Genomic DNA, 12,308 nt, shown 5'->3' with positions numbered 1-12,308 from the left:
TAATTTTATTTGTTCTTGCTCATCTTCTTGTCATTTCTCATAATATCTCTTCCAAATAGTCACTATTATACTCAATCATCTTACCTAACCCATCCCATTTTTCAGTTATTAAAATATCATGCCTCTTTTTCTACAGAGAACGTTTAGGCTATCAGGTATGAAAGCACATGGGTGCCTCACAACTGTGCCCCACAGATATGTGTTTCAGTGTATATCTATAGTTATTTTTAACCCCTTAATGAATGGAAGAGATGATTCCTTTGCCTTTAAAGATTAATTCTCAGCCATGGTTTTAAATACCATTTTATTCATTTTTCCTAAGTAATTTGCTCCAAAGTGTATCTCTTTCGTTTTTAATGACTCTATTCTCTAAAATTATTCTCTAGAGCCCATGTCACCCTCTAGGTTCTTTGTTACGTTTTTTTTTTCTTTCTGTCTTATACATTCAGGCTTTTTGGAAAAAAAAAAAACTTTCATAATATCTTAAACCTCTTATCACTCTGAAACATAGAAATTTGGATTCCATCATCATTATTAGATATTTTATACCTCAATTTCAAAAGACTTACTTAAAATTGTTTTTAAAAAAGCCATTTTCTATTCTCATGTAATTTGAGCTCTTTTAGCAGTGTTCGTGGTGATCAAATACTCATCATTTTTTTTCTATTTGACTTTATGTACAAATTCTGTAGTTTTTTTTTTTCCTTTTCTTATGGTTCTTTCTTAACTTCTTCTATAGATTCTTTTTTTTCCCAGCCCCCCAAATATCAGAGTTTCCCAATGTTTCACCATCAAGCTATTTCTTACCAGCATTCCTGCATACCCTTTCTGAGTGATTTTATCTTTTCTCATGGTTTTAATTAGTACCAAATGCTGATGACTTTCAAATATGTATCTTCAGTCCAGACTTCTTTTCTGAGCTTCAGGTTTACAAGTTCAATTATTTACTGCCCCACTTATACTTTAAATCAATATATCCTAAGCTGAACTTATTTTACATTACTCAAACATAATTTCTCTGGTGTTCGCATCTTTTTGAATAGTGCACTATCCATAAAACTTCCAAGCCCTGAACTCTACACATTATTCTTGATTCTTTTATTTGCCTTATTATTGATTCTACTTTCATGTATTTCTTGGTTTTGTTTCCTTCTCCAACACCTATGTTACTTTCTTATTTAAGATTTTATCATTTGTTGTGAATTTCTGTAATAATGTCCTTTTACTATCCGTTTCTTCAAGCTTGTCTAATGCTTATCTATTTTCTACAGTTACCAGAATTTATTTTCTTGAATACAAATCTCATGGTGTCATTTTCTTACTTCAAATCTTTTATTGGTTCTCAAGAGCTACAAATCAACATCTATGTCTTCTAGAATGAAATAAACAGCTCTCCATTAACTGGGCCCTACTTCCCAAGTTTTATCTCTTGACATATCTACTTTCACTTTACCAGTAATTCACTTGGAATTGTATATACTCTTTCGTGACTTAAGGATTTTGCACATGTGTAGTCATATGTCTGGAACATCTTAACTACTCCAATAATACCTTGTGTTTTTATCTCTGATTGCACATTTTTTAAAAATTATCTATTTATTTGCAAGTTTTTTATCATCAGATTCTAAACACTTTGAGAAAAAAAATTTTTTCAAATACTTGTACTGTGTTTAGAACAGAGTAGTATTACAAAAAACATAAATTTATTGAATAAATAAATTTAATAAAAAATTAAATGAACAAACCCAAGATATAAGATTTTACTGCAGTCTTGTAAACAAGAGCTGGTCCATTCTTTGCTTTTGTTATCAAGTCGATAGCTCTATTGAAATGCTTTATTATGTGGCATTGCTTTGTATTTGAAGGACCATATCTGAGCTTTGGCATGCTTTTAGTTACACAAAAATATGTTGAATATTCAATAACAAAAATGAGTTCTTCAGGATCAACTTGCACATATTATATAACTTACCCTCTTTGATATAGATGAATTAGTAAAACTAAATTATTCATGAATTGCTAGCTAATCCTGTGCTCAGTTTATAGTATATAATTAGGTTGTAGTGAGTTTTTTGAAGAAACTGGGAATTTATCAGTTTACATAATATTGTCTGATCGCAGTAAGTTTAAAAGCCCATTTGAGCTTCCTATTGTTGTTAAGGATAAAAATGAGGCTACGGTAGATATATAAAGTGTTTCTTATGCTACTTATCCTCTTTTGTCTGGTGATTTATAGATGATCAGGAGTCATAATATATCTCCTCTCAATGGATCTGGAGCTGTATCTCAGTGGATTTATGATTTATGATACTGATTACTTAATATTTCTATTTCACTATAGCATCCAAATAATTACATTGACTTAATTTGTATTATTTGCTTGAGAATATAATATCCTGTGTCTGTGACATAACAGATGTCATGTACCCGCCTTCTTTAGTGGGAACCAAGGATTTACTTTTTCAAATATTAATGTACATAAACTGTATTATGTTAGGTTTTATGCCCCAAGTCAAATGTATCTGTGTGTTTATCAGATTTCAAATTTGGTTAAATTTTATGAAATATTTTAGAGAAAATTACTCTAAAAAGAGAAGGAAAGCTAAAAAATACAGCAAAAGCTGAGCTGTTTCATTCTTTCTTCCCAAGAACTGCGGAAGAGTTTAATCTTGGAAACTCTAAATACCCTTACTGATAGCATGCCATTTATCACACCTAAACAAAGTCCTGGGTCCCACAGTTTAACTGAATCCCATTTTAATAACACAACGAAGAGATGTTTTCTCCCTTAGTGCACACACCAAATTTGTTATTGATTTTTTCCTGCTGATCTTATAGGCACTGTTCTCACTTTGTGTGTCCCTTTGTTTCTCCAGTTTTCTGCAGACCACATGGGTGAGACATTCACAATAGAGATTAGGTCATTCTTTTGTTTAGTTGTTCTTACTTTGGGCTAATAGGATCTTTTTGCACTTTATATATTCAGTAACTTTTATGCTAAACTCAGACAACCAGAAAGACTACCTTCCTTACTCGCCTCAGCGTCAGCCCCCTGTGGCTCAAACTACATTTACCATTTCAGGTGCTTCTCCTCAAGTAGTGAACTTTTACTGAGTGTTTCCATTGCTTTTTACCTTATTCACTTAAATAAATTTAATAATTCTCATTTTACATGGTCTCATTTTCATTAAAGAGATATTTCATTCATAAGGTTCTTAAAGATGTCTTTTTATATCAACTTGATCATGTTGTCCAATTCATGATTAAAAGACTGTCATGATAAGGAACCAGAAAACTCCTAAAATAGCTTTTATTTTTCATCTTTAGGCAGGAACAACTGTGGGTCACTCCTTTTTTTTTATAGTCAGTTGAATTCCTCCCCTCTTAATGCTGAGAACTACGTATATAGTTCTAAAAGCGTGCAATAGTTTTGGTCAATTTTCAGCACTAAGATTATGTGTATGTCAAATCTTTATACACCTCTGATAGTTGGGTTCTCAAATCTATGTGGAATTATAGAATTCATTGTGAATAAAAATTTACATTTACCACCTCATAATGGACAAGATTTAGTGGTACTAGTAGTAAAAGGAAACACAACTACAGGACCAGGAGGATTGGAAACCCCATATTTAGTAAAGTTTCATTTCTTCACATTACAAACAGGAAGGTAAGGATTTATAGTCAAACACTTTGAAGAAAAGTATACAAATGGGTGAGGAGGGAAAAGTCACTGTAGAAAGCATTTTAATTGCATGTTCTCTTTTCCCTCTGTAGGATTTCTTAGATTGGATGGCCTCTGTTCCAGAAAGCACTACCATAATCACCTTCACTACTTGAATGATTATTATTAATTCTCTTTTCACTAAACAGAGACCCAAAATTTGCTTCTAGAAAAGTGTTGCAGATCCTTGTCCATTACCTCACCTCTTGTCTCCAATTTGTACATTCAAACAGGCAATCCCATGGTTGTTTACAGGGTAGAGAAGACCTGAAAGAAGTGGCCTGCATATCACACAGGCAGAGTCTACAGTCTAAATTATTAGACACTGTTGCCACCGTCAGCACAAAAATAAATAAAATATGAAGCCAATCCAAGAGGCTTTATATTTTCAAGATATAAAACAGCTTCAAAAACCCTAAGCTGTGTCACTGAGGAACGGTCACTCCAAGTCTAGCTCGAGTATATTTTACATAAAAGACAGTGTAGACAAATGATGAAGCTATTGTCACCTTTAATAGCTTTTAATGTCATATAGTTATCCAGACATGTACTTTTCCAGTTTATTCTCTGCCCTCTTATATTTGTGTTTTTGTCAATCACTCTTTTTCATTTCCTTTGTGTTCACTTTCTGAGAAAGACTGTCACATACATTATGTCCATTAAATATTAGCACCAGCAAATTTTAGGTAAGAATGATTTTTTAGAAAACTGAAGAACGTAGAGGCATAAGAGACTAAATTCTTTGAAAAATTCTCCTGAGTTTTTCTGAGTAATAATTCATATATTGGAACAGTTGTTCTTTCTGTGACCCACAACTAAAATTTTTAGCTAAAGAACTAGAAATTCATCCTGCAAAATTATTTTAAATTGAAATAAAACCTAGGTTATACAAGATTTGTGATAGAAAATCTATCAAATCGCTATAAAATAAAAACTTTTAACTTATTATTTTAATTATATATATTATGTATATATATACATAACATACATATATACACAATATATATGTGTATATGTGTATATATATGTATATATAATGTGTGTGTGTATATATATATATATATATATATATATATATATATATATATACTCAGCAAATATTTATTGAACATCTACTACCTGCTATTTATATTCTAAATGGTAGGGATACAGACATTTTAAAAAGACAAGTTTGCTCACTTCGTGGAGCTTTATTTCTAATCAGAGAGACACACACATTAATAATAATCATAAATATAAATATATTAGAGGAAGTCATCAGGATTATAAAAAGAAATATACACAGGATTTCTAAAGAATATAAACGGGATCTAACTTACTCTGAAGGCTCAAAATATGATTTCCCTGAGGAACTAAAACCTAATTTGTTGTTTGAAGTTAAAATACAGGTGTGATATGAAAAATGCTACATAGGGAAAGTACTATGTACAGAGTCTCTGATATGAAGGAACATGGAACTGAAAGGAGGAATGTGTGGCTGAATGCAGAGATGGACAGACAGCATTATATAATATGGTCAGGACAATAATAAGACACTGGACCATATCAGACCTTGATGTTTATGCTAAGGATTTCTATCATAGGATATATTTAAAACTATTGAAAGAGATTTAATGGGAGAAATGCTATCTTTATATTTATGTTTTGAAATAATTACCTGAAGTTACAGAGTGAGGAATAAATTAGAGCATGGTAAAATAAAAGAAGGAAAATCTATTTCGAGGTTATTTTTTTCCAGGTAGGGATGGGAAAAAGCAACATAGCTTGATCTAGGGTCATATGATTTGAAACAGAGATAAGTAGAAAATTTAAGAATTAGGAAGTAAAAGTTATAGAATATTGTGATGGAGTGCCAGAGAGGCTTGGAAAGTAGAGTAACTTATAGATTTCTTGCTTGCAAAATGGATGGATAAAGATGACAATCACTGAAATAGAGGGTATAGGGGATTAATGACAGCATGGTACCAAGAGTTAGAGATAGAAGATATAAATTTGGTATTATTGTCATATTGACGATAATGACAGCCTGGGAAAGGGTCAAATTTCTTAGAAAAAGATTATATTGAAAAAAAAATTGAGGGGTAGGACATCAATGTACTCTTGTATTAGTGTTTGCTTTTAAGTAGGAGCCAAGCATATTTAAATGTTAATGTGAAATATACAGTTAGAAGAGAGGTTTTTCATGGAAGAAATAAGAAATAATTAACAAGGATCTTTAGAGAGTGGAAGCAGTTAGGAATCAAAGTATAGATAGAAGGATCAGTAAATATATTAATTAATGATTTGTCTGAAAATAAAAAAGTTGTGTTTTTCTTACTTTTTGGTTTTGTGATATTTGGTAAATTACTTAAATTTGCCATGTAACTTTTTTCTATAAAGACACTATGTAGAATTAAATGAGTTGGTACACAAAGAACCCTTGGAACAGACTAAGGCATACAGTAAGAATCCAATAAATATAAGCTGTTTTTATAACAATTTTAATATTGTAGGAAAATGTTCTGTATATTTGTTTTGTCTAGTGTATAGATGAATCTAGGAGAAAAGACAAATGTACCTGTGTAGCCCACCTCAGTGCTTGGAACAAAGTCATTAATTTATGTCTGGTGATCAGAATTAAAATGAATTTTGCAATTAGAAGGTGAGAAGTTTGGTTTTCAGACATTAGTGGAAGAGATATATACAACTATTGTACACCCAGTTCTAGGCAATGAGTTGTTATGCTCTAAAATAAAGGAGGAAAACTTACCCAATTAAGAGCTGTGAAGAATATAATCAAACGTTTTTTATTTTTACTTTGGTTTTTGTGCTGAAAAGAGAGAGCTGAGTATCATCATGCATTTAGTAGAATTACGTGCAATATTTCCCAACTGATATATGCCAAACTCTTCTAAACCAACAAAAAAGAGTTTTTCTGGAGTCTTTTTAATTAAGTGTTATGATTGAATCATACTGGAAACAAGGCTTCAGTTGACTGTATAATTGATAACAGACCAAAAAGGTGCAAACAATCTCTAGCTAAGGGAAAGTCTTATTTGATACAGTAGAGATATGAATATGATTAGGTTTAATGAAATGAAATGAAATGAAATTATGAAATTAAATTGTCACCTTGCTCTTCTAAGTTACTTTGTCTCATAAGGACTTGCTTGTTTATGACAGAGGTTTATTTATTAAATTTCTTCTTTCTTCTCTAGGTTCCTAGGATATTCTGGAGAAGCTATTTATAGAAAGCGGTCAACCATGTAATCAGAAAGTAGACATATTTCAACATAGGACAACCTAACTTAGATATTTTGACTTATTTTTAATATGGTTAATTAAAACCTGAATGTTTTGGTTGATGAGATTTTTCAATTTAATACTGTTTTGTTTTAGGTAATGAGCTTATAGAAAGTGTTCTGTTCTAAAATATTACCATTTTCCCAAAATTATCAAAGCTGTTCAAGGAAATACGAAAATATGCAGAAGTGGTAATCTTTTAGGAGTCCTATTGTACATTATAGGAGTAGAAGATTTATGGAGATGTGTGTGTGTGTGTGTGTGTGTGTGTGTGTGTGTGTGTGTATGCAGCAGCAGATCCATTTGTGTAGAATAGATGAAATAAATGCCAAGATAAATACCGTATTTTCAAGCTTTTCCCTGCAAAAGGGAATTCAATGAAGTCTATCAGGGACTATAGTTCAGTGTTACATTGGATGAGTGCTACTTATAATTATACTGTTATAAAATAAGATTTTTTAGGAGAGTTTAGAGATCCAGAATTAATAGTTTATATTACTGCTTTTCTATCTCTGAAGTTTTCCTATTGTTTCTATCCAGATGTATCTGAATGCAAAAAGTTAATGTAGAAGTGAAGTTACCTTGTCTAATCACAGGCAATACATCTGTCTCTCCTTTGGGGATACTAGATAATACTATAAGGGTGAATAAATAAGAGTATAATTCACGTGTTTCTCAGCCAATTGGAATTGCCGATTTTATACTACAGATTGTTTAGAAAACATAGTGTAGACATAGATAAATTCTCTTTAATTAGTTAAGCCTTAGTTATCTTTTAATCTCAATTTAGATGTTATTTCCTCAAGAAATCGAATTTCCAAGATTGGGTCAGGTCCACTGAATGTAAGAATGATATAAGTATTCATAGTACTTGTTCTTCTGCCTTGTTCCACATATCATATACATAACTTAATAGCTTTCTTTCTTTTTTTTTTTTTTTTGGTAATTATGCTTGGATTTTTACTAGATTGTTATACTATCAGGTAACACATGCATTTAGGGCTCCACCCATATCTATCACCTATAGTAACAGATATGAAGAATAAATATAAAGCATCTTTTACTGAAAGACAAATTCTGTATTACATATGCCCTAAAAATTTAATAAATTATGTTAACTTAGTAAATGAATGTATACTACTACATTTTCAATATGGAGTTCCTGCTGTTACCAATACATTACAGATTATAAATTTTGTGGATTGAACAGTAACCCTGAAATTTACAACCACCTAGTACCTCAGAATATGAACTTATTTGGAAGTAGACTCTTTCAAATGTGTTAGCAAGCACCTTGAGATGATATACTGATTTAGAGTAAATTATAAATCTAATGACTAATGTTCTTATGGGAAGAAGACAGGACACAGAGACAGAGTAGAAGTCTATGTGAACATGGAGGCAGGACTGGGATTAAGGCACCACAAGTCAAAGAATGCTTAAGGCCACCAGAAACTAGAAGAAGCAAGTGAAGATTCTTCTGTAGAGCCTTGAGAGGGAGCATGACACTGCTGACACATTGCTTTCAGATTTCTAGCATGCAGAATTGTAAGAGAATAAATACCTGTTGTTTAAAGAAAAAAATAAAGAAATAAAACCCACTTGGTTTCTCTCTCCTGAAATCAATATGCAGTTGACAAATAAATGGCAAAAAGTGGATACTTTTCATTAAGCTAATCAATTATTGCTCTTTTCTCTCTAACTCAAAATGTGCTTTCTTTTTCCATAGTAGTATGTTATATCAATTGAGAACTTGGGCTTAAAGAGCAAAGTATAACAGAGTTCAGATCCTGACTTTGAGAACAGTTTTCGTTAAATAACATATGTTTTAAAATGTTTAATGTAACTTTTCATATGATGTGCTTTTAATAAGTGAAGGATTTATGGTTCTAAAAATACTACAAATTTCTTGAGACAAAGATTTTGTTCTATTTATGTCTGTATCCCTAGCGGTAACACATAATAAGTGTTCACTAAATGTTTAATAAATGAGTGAATAATTTAAAAATACAGAGTCTTTCAAAGGGATGTCATAATCATCCAATTGTTTAATAAATTTGAACACTTAAACAAGTGACCCAGCTACTTCCATGTAAGAAGTATATATAAAATCATAGCTACTGTTTATTATGCATGCATTGTATGCTAGGAACTATTAAATGTTTTGGATACACTACCTTATCTGATCATCCTAAGAAATGTATAAAATATGAGAGATATATTTTTCTATATTTTTTATGTTAAAGAAGAATAAATAGCACTTAAGAAAGTTGAAATGGCGTGCTTGCAATAAAGCGGCTAAATATGGCAGAATTCATATCTAAAGTCAATATGAGAAAAACACCACATATTTCCTTATATACTATATAAATGAAAACTACTTAAATGTTTTAAATAGTCTGCTCAAATGTACCCTAATTTTTGGGGAAATATAATTGACCTAATAGCCATGGTTATACAGATAAATAAATGTATTTGAAGAATATTGGTGCCTGTGGCTCACTCTACTATAGGAAGAATCTTGGTTTTCCACATAAAAACTGAAACAAAAAATAAAAACAAAAAATTTTAAAAATGTACAATTTTGAGAATTAGGAAATCTTGACTGATTTTAGTTCTTATGCTAATATAAGCTTTTTGTTTGGTCTTGTGTTTAAATATCTTACATAAGCTGTTTAATTATTGTTCAAATTAATAATAATGGTTATAATTTGAAATTCCTGTTGGAATAAGTTGATAATTATTCTAAACTGAAGATGACTTTGTTTTTAGAAACTATAGATCATCTAGAAAAATCTTCCAGTTAAGAATATTTGAAGTACTATGCCAAAATAGAAGTCTCTGAATGCTATTTAAACTAGAGTAATTAACTTTGTATTTGGTTAAGAATTAAATATCCCATAGTGACAAATTATTAATGTTTCTAGCTGCAACATTCATGTTTCATGTTTATATTATTGTCAAATGAACAATTTTATGAATATTTTATTTTTGGAAGGCATTAATGACTCACAGACACATTTAATTACATACAAAAGCACTGAAAAAATCGTTGTTGGTTAAATGATGGAAAAAAACAGAACAATCATTTTGTGGTACAGTGATTTCATTGAAATAGCATTTTGATGCATCAAGGTACATGGGTTGATTTAAATTATGGCAAGAGACTTACAATTAAAAAATATTACCGTGAACTTATTTTTGGATTTCAAAAGGTTTCATTAAAGGTTTTAATGAAAGAGTCAGTAGAATAGCCTTTATTTCATGTCTAATGCAAACAAAGAAAAAAATAAACAATTTGATTTAAAAGTTTTTCCTTTGGCATTATAAATATAACTATTATTTTGAAATAAAATATAAACATCTATATAGAATATTTTGCCAGAAATGATAATAAAAGTTTAATAAAAAGTCAATTTTAAACTTCTTTCAAGTTATTTGGAAACAGAAAAAGTGTAGTGAATATTTCAGTCTTCTCTAGGATTACATAGTTCTTGCAGGCTCCACTCACCTGGGTCTTTTTGGGATGCTAGTAGTGCACCGAGGTGGGAAAAAAATTTGTAAGATGTGTAAATGCAGAGAAAAGATTAGAGTCCAATATGAGGTTGTGTTGATTTGGAGCCTGAATCTAACATCTGTTGACTCAATAACTATCAACTATGTGATATTTTTAGGCTTCAGAGTTTTCAGATGCTTAATAAGGATAATACTAAACTCTACTCTACTGGGGTGGTGGGAGGATCAAAAAAGAATATAGATTACAGAGACTTCTAGTAAACTGTGACTACCAGAAGGGTTACAACTAAGTGTTGTAACCATTGCTAAGAACTTTGTTTTCATTTTTGTTTGTTTGCGTGTCTGTTCCTTTTACAACAGAGTGTGGTGATGAGAAAGAAACATAGAAGATTTATCCTGTGACCTGAAATTTGGCTGCAGATTGAATAACTCAATATGGGAAAGGACTACTAGATAAAACATTTTGTTTCCTATTGAGGAAGAAAAGGGTAAATACCAAGCTATGTTCTTAGTGGTTGTATCCAGTCACTCACCATAACCTTCCAGAGCAAGAAGGGAGTTGTATGAGGCACACAGTAAAGGAGTCTGTGCCCACCAACATTTGTGCAGCCCGACACTCCTCCCACAGACCATCAGGCATATTGCAAATGTCCTTGTGTTCTGTGGGCTAAAAATCTAATTTAAAGTCTTTTAAATCAATCTTTCTGTATAAAAACCACTTTCATTAAGCTTTATGGATATTAAATATAAGCTTTACTTGGAATGAAAGGTGCCGAGTTATTTTATGTGCTAAAATATAAAGGAAACAGAAGCAAAAACCCACTTTTCATCTCCGAGCATACTGCTACATGACGTTTTCTGGGATCTCACAGTTCTCTGTGATATCATTTGGTCCATTACTTCAATAAAAAGATTCCTTAGAACAGCTATAATTGCACTTTTCAGATCTAACGCTTTCTCTTTGCACATCTCCCTTATGAGGCTGTTCTGACCTTGACAGCTTCTATCCTATTACTGAAATATTACAGCAATAATTCAGAAACACCATGATTAATATAAAGTACATAAAGTAACATGTAGGTGTCTGGAGATTTAAATGTTGGGACATTCTACATGCTGTTCTTTTACGGTTTTTAATGAATCTCTGTTCCGAAGATCAATGGGACCAAAATTTAAAACAAATTAACAATCAAAAAAGCACGTATTAGCCAAAACTAGAATCTGATTTTCCTGGAAAAGATAAAATTCTTTGTTTCTGCAAAGCCAGCATGTGTAGGTATGGAGAAAACACAACAGAAAACTAAAGTTTACTTCAATTTAAAGTGACTCAATAAAATAAAAATAAGGTTATATCCATACTAAACCCATGTGGCATTTATTGGGAAATTTTCAGCCACTGTGCTTCCCTTTTTTTTTTTTTTTCTTTTTTTCTGGGAGAGAAAGCTCGAGATCATCTATAGGATTAAGGACACATAATGAGAGATCGGGTTCCTAAGTCCCCTGATCCGGCTTCTTTTGATAGATGATGACCTGAGAGGACCTGGTTGTTTTTACAGACATCAACCATTGAACTACTTTTGGTTTTCATATTATGCTTATATAGTGCAAAAACATTTTTAAGTGTTACTCAACTCACAATCATCTCTCTCTTCATGAATGTCTAATTTAATCTTATTTTGAAGATAAGTTTGAGATTTTTTATGACTCTGTGTTACCTCTGGAAAATTAAATTAGTCCTTAAATAGTAGTCCTCGGCACTATTTAATGATACCTAACAGAAGCTTAT

Source organism: Pteropus vampyrus, unplaced genomic scaffold, assembly GCF_000151845.1.
Source record: "Pteropus vampyrus isolate Shadow unplaced genomic scaffold, Pvam_2.0 Scaffold3, whole genome shotgun sequence".
Taxonomy (NCBI): domain Eukaryota; kingdom Metazoa; phylum Chordata; class Mammalia; order Chiroptera; family Pteropodidae; genus Pteropus; species Pteropus vampyrus.
Note: the sequence above shows the minus strand (reverse complement) of the source record.